General features: G+C 47.7%; 1 long non-coding RNA gene across 1 annotated transcript in view; it reads right to left on the bottom strand.

Moving 5' to 3' along the window:
* Nucleotides 1-305: 305 nt before the first annotated feature.
* Nucleotides 306-23143, bottom strand: part of LOC142301077 (uncharacterized) — a 51002-nt gene continuing 28164 nt past the window's right edge. The window contains exons 2-6 of the long non-coding RNA XR_012752690.1: nt 7232-7377; nt 5148-5251; nt 3736-3847; nt 3273-3439; nt 306-2996 (exon numbers count right to left, since the gene is read on the bottom strand). This is a non-coding gene — a long non-coding RNA (uncharacterized LOC142301077). The remainder of the gene's footprint in view (nt 2997-3272; nt 3440-3735; nt 3848-5147; nt 5252-7231; nt 7378-23143) is intronic.

The raw sequence follows: 23143 nt of genomic DNA on the forward strand, positions 1-23143 counted from the left end.
CCACGACCCCTTTTTATTTGAGTGTCCACGCGACCCCCGGATTCGGAGACCCCTCGAGCCACTGCGGATCTGGATCCGAGTAGCTCAGCTGCTGACATGGGGGCGGCACATGTACACAGTGACTACACCAGCAGAATAGTGAGTGCAGCTCTGGAGTATAATACAGGACGTAACTCAGGATCAGTACAGGATAAGTAATGTATGTACACAGTGACAAAAGGAGAGAGGAAGGGCACTACCCAGTGGGATCACCTGGTATACAAAATTTATGTAAGACAAAAGGAGAGAAAAGAGTATACCAACACACGGGATCACCACAATATTAACCAATGTATATTAAATTTTTATTAGGTTATTAAAGAACCAGAACACGAGACACATGTCTCCACACTGAAAAATTACTATAAGACACACAATGACACAAGTTAAAAACATTTAAAAAGCCATAGGCATAACAAACATGTCCGCCAGGAACCAGAAATACAATCATGTACAATTTCTTTATATATAATTATAGTAGGGGCACTCCAATCATTAGTATACAAGGCCCGTATCCGGTATAGAGAAATAGTAGATGTGAACAAGTGCACTAAAGTCCACAACAATGTATAATTAGCAGCATATGGTAAATTTTAACATGGAAACACTTGTGCAGATAAACACATCTCCAGTTATAGATGAGCAGTATAGGCTTTTATAGAAAATTACTAGAGTCTATATGGGCACAAGAACATCCCAGTGCTGTATGAGTGGTAACATATAGCGAATCATAAGATAGAGACACTTAGATTGTACTGATATACAAAAACTATGCTATATACATAAAATGATATAGATCCATAGCACAAAGTACATCCAGGTCCCCATCGATACACAATAGTGCTACAACCACAATACCTTCTCACAGGTGTATCCTGAAAAGAACGCCTATTAAGTGCAAGATGACATAAATTCAGAAAGCAATTCTATCTGCTCAGTAAAAATGCTCATATTATGCTGCCACATATAGCCAGAGTCCTGGATGCTTCAAGCTACCACTGATATATACGGTGCAATTGAGAACAGCAACCAGGCTACAGGCAATACAGACCCGGACCTATATCCATCATCCCATATAGTACATAGCAAGCATGCTGGTGGGGTGGATGAGAGGAGCGACCCAAGGGGTTCCTGGCATGGACACCCCACGCGTATCGCCACGTATCCAGTGGCTTCCTCAGGGGAAAAGAAGGCGATGTGACATGGCCATGTGTGTCCTTTTTAAGGAAGTGTAATCAGTGCTTACCCGCAGCTGCACGATTTTTCGTATTGGAGGTGAACCTCCGATGGCGGCCGCCATCTTGTTTGATCACATGATGTGGAGAGCGTCCTCCCCCATCTTCTACTGCGCATGCGCGAGTCAAATATCGCTTAGATAGACACAAAATGTGTTCAAGGAGCAGCGTTTCTCCTTGCTATCTATTAGCGAAATTTATAGCTGACAGATGGTTATTATATTTCCAAGCGCATCGCAATATGCTAATACCTTTAGTAACACAGTCCATACTATGCGCATGCGCTGTTTAGATAGAGGGGAAAACAAAGATGGAGTATTAACCCCTTTGCTGCTGGAACACTCTAAATGTCAGCAGATTCGCTGTTTACTTTGAAGAAAATTTCTCAGAAGAGCACGGGCTAAAATAAGCAGAATGGCATATCCATTAGGAGAATTCTATCATGTATTACATCGATACTACATGCAACATGTCCATAAACACCAGTGAGTCCTCCACTGGTTAATACAAGATGCCGACATCCATGACCCATAGAGTAAAGCTAGATAATTCCAGCTAACAGAGTTATATGATTCTTGTCAAAAAACAGATCACCAGAAGATGGATAATATCAACCATAGGTCAAGGGAAAAAAGCGGTAAAACCGGTAAAAATCACACAATATAAAGCTAGATAATACCAGCCAGTAGAGTTATGTGGTTCCTACATAGAACAGAAAATTAGATATCGAAAAATGGATCTAACGGACCCAACTTGGGGAAAATCATTAGATGTTAAATGATAACGTATACACCAAGCATAATTATTTATGTAGTTCTTCCATAGAGAAGAACACCGGGTGTCAAGTAAATGTAATAGACCCAGCATAGAGAGAATTATTAGATGTTAGAGCATGACATATACACCACCCGTGCCCTGGTTCACACATGTCACACACAATACATCGTGGATACGTATAGATTCCCAACGACTACAACGTATTACCAAGGCATATAAGTTCCCATCGACTAGAGTGTGTTATCAAGGCATAGAGTTATGTTAGTTAGTATACGGTCAAAATGTTGTAGTACCAGATGTCTAAAAAAGACCAATAAGTATCCATCAGTGATGGCTCATACTTATAGCCATAATGGCATCCCCAAGGATACCATCAGATGTCTATGTTTGAGATGTAAAGAACAAACAGAGATTGGGGTGGCACGCGGATTAGAACAGCATGCAAGAGTGACATGTATATAAGATATAAGATATCACCCAGAGGCACACGGGAGGTTAGTGAGATCTCATATAATTAACCCGAGTAATACCAGCAGATGGAATTGCCATAAACTAGATTAATATATACGGTCAGTACAACCAGGTGGAATCCAATGAAACCAGAACAAAAAGCACAGGGGGAGCCCACTCTTTGCCACATACATGTGTGACACGAGAAATCTTATAAGATACCACATTAGTATTGTGAATAGCAAAAAACAATACTAGGGGTGCTCCCCACAGCTGAAGTAGCTTAATAACATCCCGGATGTCCTTGTAGTATAGCGTCTACTCCCACATTTCCCATATGCTCATCCGTCCATAATATGTATATTCAGGGTAAAGTCTCTAATATCCAACGACGATAAGTCTTGTCAGATAGAGAAGGGTCCTTTATGGTTCTTCATAATTCCCTGTTCCATGTTCTCTTCTTATCCTCTTCCTAGTTTCCCCATACATGATCTTCTAGATGGGGAAAAGGCAAATGGGCTTTAGTAAAAAATGGTGGAATTCATCAAATAGCATTATAGAACCCTGTATAGAGCAACTCCTCATTAAGACCATGTGGGGCTAAACTCTTAAGGGTATAAATCCACCTTGATTCTTTTTTAAGCAATTCTTTAGTAGCATTCCCACCTCTAATGTTCTGTTTGATTGAGTCCACAATGAGCACTTTGACTGTAGTATACCGCCCTTTATGGTGCATAAGAAAATGGGAGGCTACTGAGGTCAGCACCTTACCCTTTTTCAGGTCGGTTTCCGCTGTATTTATGTTGGAGAAGTGTTGTTGTATCCTCTTCCTCACTTCCTGTGTAGTTTCACCGACGTAGATTTTCGGGCAATCGCAGACAAGGATATAGATGGCATTCCTCGTACGACAGTTGTAATAGGATCCGCAGGTGATTCGTCTAGGAAAGATCGGTAAAGAGATGGAATCACTTGCCAACATGTATGGACACACTGTACATGCCCCACAGGGAAATGTGCCCTTTAGTCTTATGCCCGTTCCCAAACTTTGTGTTGGTCTTGAGAAATGGCTCTTGGAGAGGATACCTCTCAGATTCTGGGCACGTCTTGCTACTAAATTAGGCTTATCTCCAATAAAAGGGGTCAGTTTTTTATCACTCAAAAGTATGTCCCAATTATCTTGTAAAAGTCCATATAGATCTTGCCATTGATTATGGAAGGGGGTGATAATACTCACTGTGGTTCGCTTATTTCGTAGTCTTGGTTGTAATAGAGTATGTCTTGTCATAGTTCTACAGGCCTGTAGAGCTCCGGAGACCACTTGTTTTGGATATCCCCTTGCGCGAAATCTGTTGGTTAGATCAGAAGCGTGTATTTCGAAATCAGATTTGTCACTGCAATTTCTTTTTACCCTCATAAATTGGCCTTTGGGTATCCCGTTCTTGACATGAGTGGGGTGGAAACTATCATAGTGTAAAAGGCTGTTAGTAGCCGTTGGTTTACGGTATAATGTGGTAGTGATGTTCTCTCCTACTCCCTTAGAGACTCGCAGGTCCAAAAATTCCACCGTCTCCCTGGCTATGCTGGAGGTTAGCCGAATATTAAGAGTGTTATCATTCAGGGTGGCAATGAAATTTTCACAGTCCCCCCGAGATCCAGACCAAAAGAACAGGATATCGTCTATATATCTGAACCACCGTATCACATGGGATTTATAGTGCTCCAGGATGTACACCTGTGTCTCCTCCCACCACCCTAAAAAGATATTAGCATAGGGTGGCGCACAGCACGCCCCCATAGCGGTCCCAGATGTCTGCCGGTAATATTTTCTATCGAAGACAAAATAATTTTTATCCAATACCAGATGGAGAAGGTCTAGGACAAAGGAATCGTGTCTTCTATTGCCGGTGGTTCTACGGTCCAAATAATATGACACTGCTCGTAATCCTGTCTCATGGTCAATTGAAGTATACAAGGCTTCCACGTCAAGTGTTACCAACAAAGTACTAGATGGGACTTTAAGTTTGGTGAGCTGTTCAATTAGATGGGTAGAGTCTCTAACGTAAGATGGTGAGGATTGCGCCAAAGGCTGGAGATAAAAATCCAAATATATGCAGGGCCTCTCGAACATGCCACCAATTCCTGACACTATTGGTCTGCCCGGAGGTTCCGGGCGACCCTTGTGAATTTTAGGTAACATATAGAAGGTGGGTATAACTGGGAACTTGGTTGTTAAAAAGTTCCTTTCCTTCAAGGAGATTATGTCATGTTCGTGAGCCGTAGAAAGCAATCCATCCAGTTTCTTTTTGAAAACACAGGTAGGGTCGGAAGGTAATACCGTATAACACTCAGTATTGGAGAGTTGTCTCATAGCCTCTCTTAGATACATCTCAACTGGCCACAAGACCACGTTTCCCCCTTTGTCTGCCTCTTTGATGATAAATTCCTGATTGTTACTCAATTTGGACAGAATCCGCCTCTCTTCCGCTGTAAGATTATTACCCCTGTTGTTATCGGGTTTAAGCTTCTCAATATCCTTACAAATTTTATTGAAAAAGATCCCTACAGCGGGACAGAGGCTGAGGGAGGGTGTGGCCTGTGATAGGAGGCGCCTTGTAAATGGTATTTTTTGGCCAGAGTCTCTCTCACCTTCTTCCAGTAGATCCAAAAGGTCACTAAACACCTGGCGATCTTCCGGTGGGAGTGTATCCATCAGGTCAGGGCGGCTGTAGAGGTACTTGAAAGTGAGCTGTCTGCAAAAAAGATATACATCTTTAATTATAGTGAACTTGTCCATTTTGTTCATGGGTGAAAACGAAAGCCCCTTAGCCAATAGCCTGCTTTCCACATCGGACAATTGATATTGAGACAAGTTCACTATTTGTAAGTCACCTTCATTACCTTCTACCAGTTTCGTCTCCTGCTCCTCGTTTCCCTCTGAGGGGGCGATTGCCAGGGATGGATTCTCCTGTTTCTCCTTTTGGTATTTGATTTTCCGGCGACCCCTCCTAGTGCGTTTTCCTGATCGCTGGTATCGGTGGATAAAAAATCGCTCGAGGAGGGCTCCGAAGCTGCAGGAATGACATCTATTTCTCTACCAACCGGTCTACGCTTATTACCTCTGTGAGACCACCTATAGGCTCTATTTTCGGCATAGTCATTCTTATCCCTCTGGAATTTATTTTTCTTACCCTTAATAACATCCCTTTCAAAATTGTCAAGGATTCCCTTGAGTTTATTTTGAAAAGGAGTTACGACTGTTTGTGGGTCCTGCTGGCGTAGAATGTGCTCTTTGTTGTTAATTTCTTCCTTCAATTGTGTGAGTAACACACGATCGTGGTCGATTAGCATGTCTAAGATAATAAATGAGCACGTCTGCAAGCCCTGCTCCCAAGTAATTCTAAACTGGGGGTCCGTCTCCCAAGCTGGGAATATTTGTACCCTCAGACCTCTAGGTGTAATCTTAAGTTTTTTATATTCTTCTAGGGTCCTAATATTCCACCATATTTTTACCACTCTTTTATGCAGATTAATTAAGTCCTGCATGAGTTGTTGATTCTCGTCCTGGGGGCCTGTTGGCCTCCCCAGAACGCCAGAGCTTTCAGACGTGCCAAATACATCAGAGGATTGGTTAGACCAAGCCACCTCCCTTGCTGCTAGATCCATGTGAAAAAAGGTTCTGGTTTTAGGTTGTGCCAAAATACCTGGGACAACACAAATTTTATTGGGAATATCTAAGAAGTCTATATATATACATAGAATTCGAACAACCCAAAATTTAGTATGTACACAGTGACTGCACCAGCAGAATAGTGGGTGCAGCTCTGGAGTATAATACAGGAGGTAACTCAGGATCAGTAATGTATGTACACAGTGACTACACCAGCAGAATAGTGAGTGCAGCTCTGGAGTATAATACAGGACGTAACTCAGGATCAGTACAGGATAAGTAATGTATGTACACAGTGACTGCACCAGCAGAATAGTGAGTGCAGCTCTGGAGTATAATACAGGGGGTAACTCAGGATCAGTAATGTATGTACACAGTGACTGCACCAGCAGAATAGTGAGTGCAGCTCTGGCGTATAATACAGGAGGTAACTCAGGATCAGTAATGTAATGTATGTACACAGTGACTGCACCAGCAGAATAGTGAGTGCAGCTCTGGAGTATAATACAGGAGGTAACTCAGGATCAGTAATGTAATGTATGTACACAGTGACTGCACCAGCAGAATAGTGAGTGCAGCTCTGGAGTATAATACAGGGGGTAACTCAGGATCAGTAATGTATGTACACAGTGACAGCACCAGCAGAATAGTGAGTGCAGCTCTGGCGTATAATACAGGAGGTAACTCAGAATCAGTAATGTAATGTATGTACACAGTGACTGCACCAGCAGAATAGTGAGTGCAGCTCTGGAGTATAATACAGGGGGTAACTCAGGATCAGTAATGTATGTACACAGTGACAGCACCAGCAGAATAGTGAGTGCAGCTCTGGAGTATAATACAGGAGGTAATTCAGGAGCAGTAATGTATGTACACAGTGACTGCACCAGCAGAATAGTGAGTGCAGCTCTGGCGTATAATACAGGAGGTAACTCAGGATCAGTAATGTAATGTATGTACACAGTGATTGCACCAGCAGAATAGTGAGTGCAGCTCTGGAGTATAATACAGGATGCATTTACAAAGTTACTGTTTTCAATGTATATTTAATAGCTTAGCATACCTTTGATACTAAGTAGTTCTGCAATCATATGACATCTGTATAATGTAGTTGTAATGTCACCATGGACAAATGTGTCCTCAGCAGTCGAGTCCCATGCCCTCGCCTGTAAGATTAGATTGTGAGCCCCAATGGGGACAGTGATCACACTGTTAAGAAAGCAATAAATAAATGTTATATTGTTGCACACAAAAAGCAAAGGGATTGTTGCGGATATGCAATGCCGAAATGTAGAAGACACGTACATTAATTATTTTATATGAATTCTTTTCAATTTTATTATTTGGAATTTCTTTTTATTTCTTTCATCTCCACAAAACGACAGAAAGTGAAACATCTGGGATAATTTTAAGCCAAAACTCTTGTGGGCGAGGAGGAACATCTTTTCACATTATATATGGAAAAAAATACTAAAAAGGAACATTTATTTGGCACCTCGGCAATTATCACATTTGCATAGATTTTATTTCCAGTCTAATATTTTGCATCTGCGCTTTAATAAATGCTGATCAGATATCATGAATTTCAAAAGCATCTGATTTCGATTTTTAACGTCGGGGAAAACCTGATTTTCAAAATAAATTATCATATTTTCCTGTTTACAATAACACCGCGGAGAAGAGAAGACCGGCATCTGAATATCGGCAATTAAGCCCTCTCATAGCAAACACGGCTTATTACATTTACATAATCCAGACGCGGCAAAAAAAAAACATAACACGAAAGACCGATAAGGTTAAACGCGCTGTGGTCGGAAATTAGATGTAATGTGGCGCACAGAGATTCATCGCACAACGCAAAATTGTGCAAATAATGCTTTCAATATTTGGCTTTCAATTGGTGCAATTTGTACCTTGTTAAAGGAATTCTCTAGACGTCTGATATTGATATTGACAGGTCCTTAGTGCAGCATTGTTATACTCGCGGGGCGAGCACTGTATTAGTGGGTCCACTGGACTCGATCACGTCCCTGGGGGAGCAAACTGGACCGGCCGCCGAGTCTTCGCTACTGATCTGACAGTGTTCAAGAAGGAGATGAGATGACTAGTGGCTCTACAAAATGGAGATCAGATGGACGATGGCTCTACAAGAAGATGAGATGGACGATGGCTCTACAAGAAAAAGATGAGATGGACGATGGCTCTACAAGAAGAAGATGAGATGGACGATGGCTCTCCAAGAAGATGAGATGGACGATGGTTCTACAAGAAGATGAGATGGACAGTGGCTCTACAACAAGAAGATGAGATGGACGATGGCTCTACAAGAAGATGAGATGGACAGTGGCTCTACAAGAAGAAGATGAGATGGACGATGGCACTACATGAAGATGAGATGGACAGTGGCTCTACAACAAGAAGATGAGATGGACAATGGTTCTACAAGAAGATGAGATGGACGATGGCACTACAAGAAGGATTTGAGATTGATGATTGCTCTACAAGAAAGAGATGCATATTGATGCTTTACCATCCAATACCTGGATTCCTATGGAGAGAATAGGGATGGTGGTTTTATATGAAGGAGATAAGATGGATGATGGTGGCTCACCAAGAAGGAGATATGATGGGTGGTACCTCTACAATAATGAGATGGACAATGACTCTACAATCAGGAGATGAATGGTAGCTCTCCAAGAAGGGGATAAGATGGACAATGTCTCTACAAGAAAGAGATGAGATGGACGGTGGATCTACAAGAAGGAAATGAGATGGATGGTGGCTCTAAAAGGAGAGTAGATGAATGGTGGCTCTACAAGATTGAGATCAGATGGACAATGGCTCTACAAAAAAAGAGATGAGATTGATAATGGCTCTACAAGAAGGAGATGAAATGGAGGATGGCTTTACAAGAAGTAGGTAAGATTGACGATGGCTTTACAAGAAGGAGATGGAATGGACGATGGCTCTACAAGAAGTAGATAAGATCAACAATGGCTCTACAAGAAGGAGGGGAAATGGATGATGGCTCTACAAGAATGAGATAAGATCGTTGATGGCTCTACAAGAAGGTGGTGAAATGGACGATGGCTCTACAAGAAGTAGATACAGTTAGGTCCAGAAATATTTGGACAGTGACACAATTTTGGCGAGTTGGGCTCTGCATGCCACCACATTGGATTTGAAATGAAACCTCTACAACAGAATTCAAGTGCAGATTGTAACGTTTAATTTGAAGGTTTGAACAAAAATATCTGATAGAAATTGTAGGAATTGTCACATTTCTTTACAAACACTCCACATTTTAGGAGGTCAAAAGTAATTGGACAAATAAACCAAACCCAAACAAAATATTTTTATTTTCAATATTTTGTTGCAAATCCTTTTGGAGGCAATCACTGCCTTAAGGCTATGTTCACACTAGAAAAATGATTTTTCTTAAGAAATTTCTTAAGAAATTTCTTAAGAGTGAAGGATTAGTGCACCTGCATTAAAAAACGCATCAAAAACGCACCTGCGTTTTTGCCGCGTTTTCGGTGCGTTTTCGGTGCGTTTTTGGTGCGTTTTTACCGCTGGTTGCTCCCTGCATTATTGTGCCAATTATCTATGGCAAAAAACGCAGTTAGCTGCAGAAAAGAAGTGACATGCTCATTCTTTTTCTTAAGAAAATCTACTGAAAGAATTTTCTTAAGAAAAAAACGCAGTGTGTGCACAGCTAATTTTTTTTGCCATAGGTTTTGCTGGGGAATGTCTGCAGAAAGGTTACAAGAATTTCTCAAGAAATTTCTGCAGCAAAAACGGACCCAAAACGCAGGTAAAAAACGCAGTGTGTGAACATAGCCTTAGTCTGGAACCCATGGACATCACCAAACGCTGGGTTTCCTCCTTCTTAATGCTTTGCCAGGCCTTTACAGCCGCAGCCTTCAAGTCTTGCTTGTTTGTGGGTCTTTCCGTCTTAAGTCTGGATTTGAGCAAGTGAAATGCATGCTCAATTGGGTTAAGATCTGGTGATTGACTTGGCCATTGCAGAATGTTCCACTTTTTTGCACTCATGAACTCCTGGGTAGCTTTGGCTGTATGCTTGGTGTCACAAACCACCGGGGGGTCACTCAGAAATCCCCCGCGCTGGCTACCAGTACGTCACAATCGGGGGGTAACAAGTGGGGGTCACCCCTCCTTTATACCTCCCGACCGACAGACAGAGCACGTGACGCGCTCTCTAGCGCCCCTCTTATAGTCAGGCCAATTATGGAATTGCCCGACAATAAGCAAGGAGGCCGCTATACTACTTATGCCGATTATTGAAGGGTCCCCAGTGAGAGTAGGGTATATATTCCCCCGACCTCCGCGGGCGGAATATATAAAACCTCCCCGGATCTCACTGGCCTCCCCACAATAATCCTTGGCACAAACTCGCTGCCACCAACCGCTTCACGGTAACTATTAGCCGAACACACAGACGTGGGATTCAAGATCGAGATAACAGAACAGCCCAAGATTAATTATATAATTTAATCAGCCTAAAGCACACTAGAAACTACAATATATACAATAGGGAATCTACAGAATATACATATGTCAGAGTACAGTTACAGATAAAGCATGGTTTACAAACAGGTATGCAATTCAATCAGTTACCTTGTGCGTCTGGCCACAGGGGGGCGCTGTAGACCAGGTTTCCAGGAACTCCCACAGATGTTTCCTGCACGTGACCCCCAGCGAAAGAACACTGGAAAATGGCCGAAGTAGGGTTATCAACCTGGGCAAATCCAGGTCCCCTCCTACCTTCGTGACCTCAGAGGGAGCACTGCTCCACCCCTGGCTGGAGTTATGGACAAAATCCACAACATGGAATATGGCCATAACTTGGCCTGGGAGCGTCGTAGGCGGACGCCAATGCTCTCATTGTGACAGTTATGAATTTAGCTACAGAATGAGAGGTTTCATGACTTGTCTACTAGTTCCACATTGGCTGATATCACGCCTGGGGTATTTCCCAAGCTCCCGCTCCCATAAAAAAGGTGTGCCAGCATCGTCCGCATGCGAAAACACCATTTTTATGGTTGCCGTATTTATCGGAAATATGGCTTGCGAGATATGAACCATTTTTTACTGGAGTCGTTCTGTCTGGCTAGTTCCAGAGCCTTATAATGAGATACAACTCTTGTTACAGGGTGACGGCAGGGAGTCATCCTGTGTCCTTTGTTCCCACATCACCTAATTTCCATATCACAGGAGATGGCCATGGGATGGGTTGCTAAACAAGTTGTGTGAAGGAAAGGGGGGGTGACACCAGGAGGGGGCTTCCTGACATAACTTGAATATCATGATTTATCGTCATATCTCCGGATTTACCTCACACCTCCCCCCTTTTGAGGGCGCTAGGGGGCAGCACACTCCGGTGTTCCCCCGTGCGCCCGTCCGCGACCTCTCCTTGTCGGGACAGCCCGTCTGCGTTACCGTGGTCACGGCCCCTTTTGTGGCGAATGGTGAAGTTGTATTGCTGGAGCGCAAGGCTCCATCGCAACAGTCGCCCATTCGTCCCAGAGACGGTGTGCAACCAGCTGAGGGGGTTGTGGTCCGTCTCCACGATGAAGTGGCGCCCGTATAGATAGGGTTGCAGACGCTGCAGGGCCCACACTATGGCCAGGCACTCCTTCTCCATTGTGGAATAGGCCACTTCCCTCGGTAACAGCTTCCTGCTCAGGTACAAGACTGGGTGCTCTTGGCTCGCAGAGTCCACCTGGCTGAGCACCGCACCGAGGCCGAAGTCACTGGCGTCGGTCTGTACTACAAACGGCCGCGTGAAGTCGGCTGCCTGTAGCACGGGCGGGCTGGACAGGGCGTCCTTTAGGGCCCGGAAGGCTGTCTCGCAGTCCATTGTCCAATCGACTGCAGAGGGCAGCTTCTTCTTGGTGAGGTCCGTCAGGGGCTTTGCCAGGCTACTATAGCATGGAACAAACCTCCTATAGTACCCAGCGGTCCCCAAGAAGGACATCACCTGCTTCTTGGTCCTGGGGGTGGGCCAGGATGCGATGGCCTCCACTTTCTCAGGCTCGGGCTTCAGTGTTCCCCCGCCTACCCGGTGACCGAGGTACTGGACCTCGCTCATGGCCAGCTGACACTTGCCCGGCTTGATGGTCAAACCTGCCCGGTGGACCCGCCTGAGCACCTGTGCTAGATGCTCTAGGTGATCTTCCCAGGTGGGACTGAAGACGGCAATGTCATCCAGGTACGCGGCCGCGTACCCTTCAAGTCCCTTGAGCAGGGTGTTGACCATCCGCTGGAAAGTGGCAGGGGCATTCCTCATCCCGAATGGCATCACCGTGGACTCGTACAGTCCAAATGGGGTAATAAAGGCAGAGCGTTCCCTGGCCTTGCGAGTCAGGGGGATCTGCCAATATCCCCGGCTCAGATCCATGATGGTCAGGTACTGAGCCCCGGCCAACTGATCGAGCAGGTCATCGATGCGTGGCATTGGGTACGCATCGGCGACCGTGACAGCATTGAGCCCCCCTGTAGTCCACGCAGAACCGAGTGGTTCGGTCCTTCTTAGGGACGAGGACTACAGGCGAGGCCCAAGCGCTGTTGGATGCCTGGATCACCCCCAGCTTCAGCATCTCGTCAATCTCCTGGCGCATGTGTTGCTGCACCTCCAGGGAGACCCGATATGCTGAACGCCGGATCGGGGGATGATCCCCAGTGTCCACGTGATGGACAGCCAAGCCAGTCCTTCCGGGCTGGTTGGTAAACAACCCCCGGAAGGGGTGTAGGGTGGCCCACAGCTGGGACCGTTGGTCCTCCAAGAGCTGGTGGCCAACCTCCACATCCTCAATGGATCCGCCTGCCCTAACCTGGGCTAGCATATCCAAGAGGGTTTCCGCTTCTCCCTCCTCGGGCAGGTTGCACACGGGGAGCGCACATGCCTCCCGCTCATGATGTGCCTTCATCATGTTCACATGGAAGGGCTTCCGCCTTCCACGGGCAGGGTCCAGGGTGACCAGGTACGTCACAGGGTTGAGCTGCTGGTACACGAGGTATGGGCCTTCCCAGGCTGCCTGAAGCTTGTCCTGTGGTACGGGGACCAGTACCCACACCTTTTGACCCACTTGGTAGGTCCTCTCACAAGCGTTCTGGTCGTACCAACGCTTCTGATCGGCCTGGGCTTGAGCCATATTGTCGTGTACCAGTTGCGTCAAGGCCTGCATTTTGTCCCGGAAGCGCATGACATACTCGACAACCGACACTCCAGGGGTGGCCAAATCCCCTTCCCAAGCCTCTTTCACCAGAGCCAGGGGGCCCCGCACACGTCGCCCGTACAGGAGCTCAAACGGTGAGAATCCTGTTGAGGCCTGTGGAACCTCCCGGTAAGCAAATAACAGGTGTGGGAGATACCGCTCCCAGTCACGCCCATGGGAGTCGACCAACATCTTAAGCATCTGCTTTAAGGTGCCATTGAACCGCTCGCACAGGCCATTAGTCTGTGGATGGTACGGGCTGGCCACCAGATGTCGCACCTGGACCTGCTTACAGAGGGCCTCCATCAGCTGGGACATGAATTGGGTCCCCCGGTCAGTGAGCATTTCCTGGGGAAAACCCACTCGGGAGAAAATCTCCAGCAATGCGGTGGCCACCTTGTCAGCCCGAATGGACGACAAGGCCACTGCTTCTGGGTACCGGGTGGCATAGTCCACTACCGTCAGTATGAAGCGTTTCCCGGAGCTGCTGGGGATGGCCAGCGGGCCGACCAGATCCACAGCCACCCTCCTGAAAGGCTCATCGATGATTGGCAGAGATACTAGTGGGGCTTTGGGGTGTGGCCCCGCCTTCCCCACTCTCTGACAGGTTTCACACGAACGGCAGTAGGCAGCCACATCGGCCCCCATTTTTGGCCAGTAGAAATGCTGGTTTAACCTGGCCTTGGTCTTAGCGATCCCTAGGTGTCCGGCCATCGGAATCTCATGTGCGATCCGCAACAACTCCGTCCGGAACGGATAGGGTACCACCAACTGTCGGTCCCTGGGCCACGCCTCCGGTGAACCCTGCTGGACCGTGGCCCGGTACAGCCGTCCTTGGTCCCAGACCACTCGCTCCGGGTCCGAGTCCGAGGGAGGCTGTGCCGCCTGCTCCTTAAGAGCTTTCAGGCTGTCGTCAGCTTCTAACGCTGCCTGAAACCCCTGACTAGATGTGGCCAGAATCGACGAGACTGTCACATCTTCAGTCAGTACCCCGGGACCTGTGTCCTGGCCTCCACCTGACTCGGCTGCCACTTGGTCAGAAGGGGAAGAGCTATCGGACCTCCGGGAGGCCCCTTGGCTTCCAGCACTCCCACTGCGGGTGACAGCGGCCACAGCCGCTGCGACCGTGGGTCGTGCCTGCTCCTCCTCCGTTCCTGACCAAGTCGCCGGTTCAGGCAGACCTACCTGGCTTCCTGACACCCCGGTTGTGGGGGAACCATGCACCGAGATCTTACCTGGGAGCACTTCCGCTCCTGGACCGGCCCCAATCTCACCTGCCTGTTCCCCTCCTGCAGCAACAGAACCCCGCTGTGAAATCTCTGGGGACCCCACATTTGCTGTGGTAGCCCCCACCCCACACACTGGTTCTCCCCCTGCAGCACCCTGCTCTCTGCTTATCCCTGCAGAGGGCAGCAGATCCCAGCTCACAGGCTGATTACTTGTAGAGGCATTGTCACACCTTTCTCTGACCCCCTCCCCTGTCACAGCTGCAGCTGTGTGTGTGTCTATGGTGTCTATGCAAGCAGAAATATCAGAGTTCACTCCCTCCTCCCTTACATCATTCATAGATAACACATTAACATTGTCCGGAGGCATGTCAGTACTGGCTGAAGGTTCAGCCCTTGGTTGGGGCCCAAACTGGGAGGTTATCTGCCCCAAATCTGTCCCAAGTAGCACGTTTGCGGGGATCCGATCAGTTACCCCCACCTCCCTCACCCCTCGCCCTGCGCCCCAGTCCACATAAATGTCAGCAACAGGCAGCGCCGGGTCAATGCCTCCAATCCCGGAGACAGCGAGGGTTTTTCCAGGGATCAAGTCTTGGGGGGACACCATCTCAGGCCGCACCAGAGTCACCTCCGAGGCGCTGTCTCGCAGTCCTATGGTCACAGACCGGCCGACGGTGACAGGTTGGAAGCTGTCCAGGGACCTACCACCACCCCCACCCACACAATACACCTTGGGCGGCCCTTGGGACGGGGACGGAGCCGGGGCCTTGGGACGCTGAGGGCACATGGCCTTGAAGTGTCCAGGTAGGTTGCACTGGTGGCACCGTCTTGGTTCTGCCACGGGCCTGGAGAGGGGAGTTGAGGGGGACACCCCCTGCAGTCTGGGGGCAGGTGGGGCAGTCGCAGAATTCATCTTACCCCCTCTCCAGGTGCTGCTGGTGGCTGCTCTCCTGGCTTCCGGAGCCCGATTGTTGGTGTAGTCATCGGCCAGGGCAGCTGTAGCCGTGGACCCCTTTGGCTTCTGGTCTCGGATGAACTGGCGGAGATCCTCAGGGCAGTTCCACAAGAGTTGCTCCGTGATGAACAAGTCCAGGATCTCCGGTCCGGTGGAAAGCTGCAGGCCTTGGGTCCAGTGGTCGGCAGCTCGGGCAAGTGCCCGCCTGTGGTCAGCCCAGGAGTCCTTTGGTCCCTTCTGTAGGCTCCGGAACTTCTTGCGGTAGGACTCTGGGGTGAGGTTGTACTGTTGGATCAGGGCCCGCTTGATGGTGTCGTAGCCCTGATCTGCCTCAGCAGGCAAGTCCCCAAGGATATCCAGGGCCTTACCCCTTAAACGGGGGGTCAGGTATTTGGCCCACTGCTCCTTGTCCAGATGGTGCTGCAAGCAAGTCCGTTCAAAAGCAGTCAAGAAAGAGTCCAAGTCTCCATCCTTCTCCAGCACTGGGAAGTCCTCAACACGGACCTTTGGAAGTTTGGTGTCTTGAAGGTCACGTGTGGCTGATGAGGGCCGGAGCTGAGCTAGCTGCAGCTGGTGGTCACGGTCTGCCTGTTGCCGTCGCTCCGCAGCCTCACGCTCTGCCTGGCGCTCTTCACGCGCTGCCTGCCGCTCTGCCCTGCGCTCTGCCAGGAGTTCCTTGTAGCCCTCCTGGTCTCCAGCCTGGAGAAGGGCCATAGCCATTTGAAGAAGGCTATCCGAGCCTCCCAGGCTCGGTGGAATGGCACATGGTGATCTGCGGCCCGCTGCGGAGCCTGGTGATTCACTGTCCATTGCAGAGTGGAGGGCTGGCATCTGGCTCGTTGAGGACCCTTGGGCGAGCTCCTCCTCATTTTGTCCAGCAGTGCCAGGTTGTGCGATGTCCTCTGCAGAGCTGTTCTCTGGCGTCGGGCTCTTGGAGGGCTCGTGGACAACCTCCTCATCGTCTCTGGCCTGAGCATCGGCCATTCCTTTGGCTTTGCTCCTGGTGCTCTCAGCCATTCTTGCAGACTTTGGTCACTGACACAGAACTGACACCTGATGCCTCCACACACCTTACAGTATCTGCACTCTGACACTCTAGTGTTGAGCTAGTCTGAAGACCCCAGCAGCCACAGCTGCTGCAGGCAGTCTTTAGTGTCTGGGAGTATGGGTCTCACACTCACACACACTATTATCTCGATCCCACCGCTATGCCACCAATATGTCACAAACCACCGGGGGGTCACTCAGAAATCCCCCGCGCTGGCTACCAGTACGTCACAATCGGGGGGTAACAAGTGGGGGTCACCCCTCCTTTATACCTCCCGACCGACAGACAGAGCACGTGACGCGCTCTCTAGCGCCCCTCTTATAGTCAGGCCAATTATGGAATTGCCCGACAATAAGCAAGGAGGCCGCTATACTACTTATGCCGATTATTGAAGGGTCCCCAGTGAGAGTAGGGTATATATTCCCCCGACCTCCGCGGGCGGAATATATAAAACCTCCCCGGATCTCACTGGCCTCCCCACAATAATCCTTGGCACAAACTCGCTGCCACCAACCGCTTCACGGTAACTATTAGCCGAACACACAGACGTGGGATTCAAGATCGAGATAACAGAACAGCCCAAGATTAATTATATAATTTAATCAGCCTAAAGCACACTAGAAACTACAATATATACAATAGGGAATCTACAGAATATACATATGTCAGAGTACAGTTACAGATAAAGCATGGTTTACAAACAGGTATGCAATTCAATCAGTTACCTTGTGCGTCTGGCCACAGGGGGGCGCTGTAGACCAGGTTTCCAGGAACTCCCACAGATGTTTCCTGCACGTGACCCCCAGCGAAAGAACACTGGAAAATGGCCGAAGTAGGGTTATCAACCTGGGCAAATCCAGGTCCCCTCCTACCTTCGTGACCTCAGAGGGAGCACTGCTCCACCCCTGGCTGGAGTTATGGACAAAATCCACAACATGGAATATGGCCATAACTTGGCCTGGGAGCGTCGTAGGCGGACGCCAATGCTCTCATTGTGACAGTTATGAATTTAGCTACAGAATGAGAGGTTTCATGACTTGTCTACTAGTTCCACATTGGCTGATATCACGCCTGGGGTATTTCCCAAGCTCCCGCTCCCATAAAAAAGGTGTGCCAGCATCGTCCGCATGCGAAAACACCATTTTTATGGTTGCCGTATTTATCGGAAATATGGCTTGCGAGATATGAACCATTTTTTACTGGAGTCGTTCTGTCTGGCTAGTTCCAGAGCCTTATAATGAGATACAACTCTTGTTACAGGGTGACGGCAGGGAGTCATCCTGTGTCCTTTGTTCCCACATCACCTAATTTCCATATCACAGGAGATGGCCATGGGATGGGTTGCTAAACAAGTTGTGTGAAGGAAAGGGGGGGTGACACCAGGAGGGGGCTTCCTGACATAACTTGAATATCATGATTTATCGTCATATCTCCGGATTTACCTCACACTTGGGGTCATTGTCCATCTGTACTATGAAGCGCCGTCCGATCAACTTTGCGGCATTTGGCTGAATCTGGGCTGAAAGTATATCCCGGTACACTTCAGAATTCATCCGGCTACTCTTGTCTGCTGTTATGTCATCAATAAACACAAGTGACCCAGTGCCATTGAAAGCCATGCAATGAATGAGTAAGACAAGTGGTCCTGGGATCTGTCCTTATAGTGAGATATTGTGTGTTTCTTCCCCTCAAAATGGGGATGAAGGTTTTATAGTAAAGTAGAATATTAGTGCTGTGAAGGTATATAAGTGGTCTCAATTTTCTGCAGGGATTGTGTATTATACCAGTGGGTATTAGGATTGTGTTTTGGAAGCTGAATCTGAACGAGATAAGACTCTTGCTAAACAAACTGTGCGCTGGCTGACATTCTTTTGGGAGGGGGTCAAGTGAACAGCTGCGCGATTTTCTGCCCTCTGTGAGAAGTCAGCTCTGTTAATTGTTTTGGTTTAACTCTTACGTTTGTTGCTGAAATACTTTGTAAAGGACCAGCATGGAGTAGCCAAACTGCACACATCAGGTCAAGTGGGTTAGAGAGCCGTGTGGCCTTCCCACTTACATGGAGGTGGTCTAGCAGGTGAGAGGACTATCACACCTGGTCCTTCCTGCTTTAGTCATCTGGTCTATTGGGTGAGAGGTGTTTTTTAACCCTTCCCAATACGCCCTACAGGTGTAGCAGGTGAGAGTGAATGCTGATTGAGCCTTCTTGCTACCACTTGAGAGCCCATTCTGACTTGCCAGGAGACGTGTGGCCTGTTAACAAGGTTCAGGGACACTGAGAGGGCATTTGCAGAAAGGTGGGCTGTGTGGGAATAAGTTGAAGCCATGGGCAACTTGTTCAGTGTGCAGCGTGGGGCTCCAGCAGGATCCAAAACAGCCAAACAGATAGTGCAAGAAAGAGAAGGCAAAGAAGCAGTGAAAAATGTCAGACCGATACTCAAAAAGGCAGACATGCCAGAGTACGGATGTTTGGATGTTGAGAAATGGCACAGATTCAGGGAAGAAAAGAGAGGTTGGATAAAAGACAAGAGGGTAGAGCAACAAGTAAATAAATGGTGTCGTGTGGCTGAAGAGGTGCAGCATTGTGGATATAAAGAGACCACAGCGGGAGATAAGGTGTATTATGAATGTTTTAATGCACCAAAAGCAGGAATTGTGACTGCTACCGCCCCCCCTTCTCATAAGCAGAAACCCAGACCAGATGAATGGACTTGTAAACATTGTAGTCAGAAAAACCCAGACTGGAGAGGTACTTGTGCTACATGTAATGTTACTCGCCCTAAGCGGATTGCACTAAATCCTGTTCGAACCAGATCACATGTGATGACAGAGGACGCTGACACTGAGACAGAGGTAGTGAAGGAATTGAGTTTTGCGGAGGAAGCTGACGGTGAGGAAAGGAAAGAACGCGCTGGGACCAGTACAAAAAAATCAGATACATCCCGACCGAGGAAGGTCACAAGAATCAGACAGACACAGGAATATTACCCCTGGAGCCCCTCTGACCAGCTAGCTATGTTGAAACAGTTACCTGACCCTGAAAACCAACCTTTCCCATTTTACAGGCAAATACAGACAATACAGGTGACTTATAAATGCACTTGGGCAGACCTCGAGAGTTTGGTGACTGCAAAAGCAGGTGACGTGCTGGGACACATAATTAAGACGCATACTGATATGATGAAGGAGCAATCATGGGTCATGGACGTTGAGTCTGAGAGGTCTGGAATGACGTACTGTGAGGCATTGAAAGGATGGGCTACAAAGAAACAAACAGAGCAGTCTGTACTGATGACTGACGTGACACAGCAAAAAGGGGAGAGTATAGAGACGTACTTTGGGAGGTTACAGCTGAAGTGGACAGACATGGGGTACAGTGCAAGAAACGACCTTGATATCAAAATATTGGTGAATGCATTCATTGACGGTATGAATAAGTTTTTACGAGAAGCAGTACAGACAGCCAGACCTGAGTGGAGAAACATGGACCCAACAGACCTTCTGCAAGTAGCTAAGGGGGTTGAACTGACAAAATGCAAGCGACCAGTTATGTATGCTAGAGCACAAGGAAGACAGTGGAAACAGAGGGGGGGGGCACCAGGTGACCGAGCGACCGTACAGTGCTGGAATTGTGGACAGAATGGACATTATGCCAGACAGTGCAAAAACTCCAAAAAGGAGAGTGAGCAGACTGATTTCCCTCCTCCCTTGCCTCTGACCTAGGAAACTGGCAACCCAGTGACAAATGTGTACCCTGTTTTCGTTCCCTCAGGACCTGGTCCCACCTTACTTACGACCATAACCATGCCAGGGGGGAAAGAGGCAGAATTTTTAATTGACACTGGGGCAGCCGGCACTGTGGTACATAAAGACCTGATAAAGCCAGATATGATCACTGACGAGACTGTGGAGTGTGTTGGGGTGGAGGGATTGGTGTCTGAAACTCCCTTGACAAAACAGATGAAGCTGAGATTACAAGATAGCCAGGAAATTCTCACAAAGCTTATTGTTAGTGAAAACACTCCTATGAATTTGCTGGGGGCTGATGTGTTAAGTGCTATCCAGGCTACCATACAATACACCCCAGAAGGTATTACAGTCACAAGTCCCCTCTCTGACAAACACTTGTGCAAGATTGCAGCAATGGTGTACATGTCCAAATCTGCGAGAGTGTCCGATACCAGAACTAGTGAAGACATAGCAATGCAACAAGTTCCAGACATTGTATGGGCAAAGGGAAAAACTGATGTTGGTCGGCTTCCTATTCCCCCAGTCATGATAAAATTAAAAGAAGGCTCCACTCCTCCTTGTTTAAAACAGTATCCCTTAAGTCCAGCCAAATCAATGGCCCTGACCAGAGATATAAGAGAATATGTGGAAGCAGGGGCTCTAGTACAAAGGTCCTCCCCCTGTAACACTCCCTTGTATCCAATCAAGAAAAAAGGGCCCAAAGGTTCCCCTGACACGTACAGAATGGTGCATGATTTGAGAGCTGTCAATGCTGTCACTGAGAGTGTAACACCAATTGTTCCAAACCCACATACCTTACTGTCACAAATCCCAGGGACCTCCAAATGTTTTACAGTAATTGATTTGGCAAATGCCTTTTTCTCAGTGCCTCTACACCCTGACTGTCAGTATCTTTTTGCCTTCACACATGAGGGGAAACAGTACATGTGGACAGTCCTCCCGCAAGGAGGAATGAATTCACCTACCATTTATTCTACAGCTATGGCAGGAATTCTGGAGCAGTGGCAACCGCCTCATCCACAGGTTACGCTATTGCAGTACGTGGATGACCTTTTGCTCTGCTGTCCAGACCAGACGTCCTGCAAGGAAGCCACAATTTCTTTGTTGTGTTTTCTGGCAGAGAATGGTTGCAAAGTTTCACGTGAAAAATTACAGTACTGTAAGCAAAAGGTAACATTTTTGGGTCACTGTATCTCTGAAGGTACGAGACACCTGACTGAGGAGAGAAAACAAGCAGTCCAAAATCTCTCCTTACCCAGGTCCCACCGGCAACTGCGCACCTTTTTGGGCTTAGTGTCATACTGCAGGCCTTGGATAAGGTCTGCCTCGCAAATGATGCAACCCCTCTATGATTGTCTGTCATCTGACCCCTTTGACCTCACTCAGGAAGCTATTGATTCCTTTCATTCCCTTAAACTACTCATTGTATCTGCCCCAGCCCTGGGTATTCCAAATTACGATCAACCATTTTTCTTGTTTTGCACAGAACAGGGAGGGCATGCGACAGCCGTCCTCACACAGCAACATGGTGACAAACAAAGACCAATAGCTTACTACTCAGCGCGATTGGACCCAGTTGTCAGAGGGTCACCCACGTGTGTCCGTGCTGTAGCGGCTGCTGCAGTACTGCTAGGGAAAGCTTGCGAGATCACATTGACATTTCCCTTAACAATTTACTCCCCGCATGACATTCATGCTATACTTGTGCAAGTCCAACCAAAACACCTGTCTATGGCCAGACAGCTCAGACTTGAATGTGCCCTTCTGATTCCTGAGTATGTCACCCTCAAGAGGTGTAATGTTCTGAATCCAGCCACCCTTTTGCCAGTAGATTCAGAAAAGGGGGAATTGGTGACAATGGTAGCAAGTGAGGATGAATACTTTGACATGACGCACGAGCATGACTGCATAGAGCTGATGAGTCAGGAGACAGCAGGTTTTCCACATGTCTATGATACACCTATTACTAATGCAGATTTTGAGTTTTTTGTAGATGGCTCCAGATACCACCTGGATGGGAGATTCTACACTGGATATGCAGTAGTATCCTCGCATGAGGTAATCCGAGCTGAACCACTCCCGCCGCACATGTCCGCGCAGGAGGCGGAGCTAACAGCGCTCATTGAGGCGTGTAGAGCGGGGTCAGGTAGGAAAATTAATGTTTATTCAGACTCAAAGTATGGATTTGGGATCTGTCATGATTTTGGCCCTATCTGGAGAAGTAGAGCTTTTCTTACGTCAGCTGGTAAGCCTATTAAAAATGCAGAATTGGTAAAACAGTTAATGGAGGCACTAATGTTACCAGTCCAGGTTGGCATCATTAAGGTGAAAGCACACACAAAAGGTGACTCACTGGAGGTAGCGGGCAATAGAAGGGCGGATGCGGCTGCGAAAGCAGCGGCAAAGAGGCCTAGGGATCAGAGGATAGTGGCAGGGAGCCAGCAAGTCCCAGCCACAGTGAGTCTGGATGTCCTGAAATCCCTCCAGCATCAGGCTGCCCAAACAGAGAAGGAACACTGGGGGAAAATGGGAGCTGGGCTGAACTCGAATGGAGTATGGGAAAGTAAGGACAGGTTGTGTTTACCAAGGTCCCTGTTCCCTATGATGGCACAAGCAACACATGGCCCCACTCACGCCTCAAAAAGTCACATGTGTAACCAGGTGAATGCCTTCTGGATCGCTCCTGGCTTCAGTTACGTAGCCTCCAAACACGTACAATCCTGCATTATCTGCGCACAACACAACCCAGGTAAAACAGTAA

The sequence above is a fragment of the Anomaloglossus baeobatrachus genome, chromosome 4, assembly GCF_048569485.1.
Source record: "Anomaloglossus baeobatrachus isolate aAnoBae1 chromosome 4, aAnoBae1.hap1, whole genome shotgun sequence".
NCBI classification, from domain to species: Eukaryota; Metazoa; Chordata; class Amphibia; order Anura; family Aromobatidae; genus Anomaloglossus; species Anomaloglossus baeobatrachus.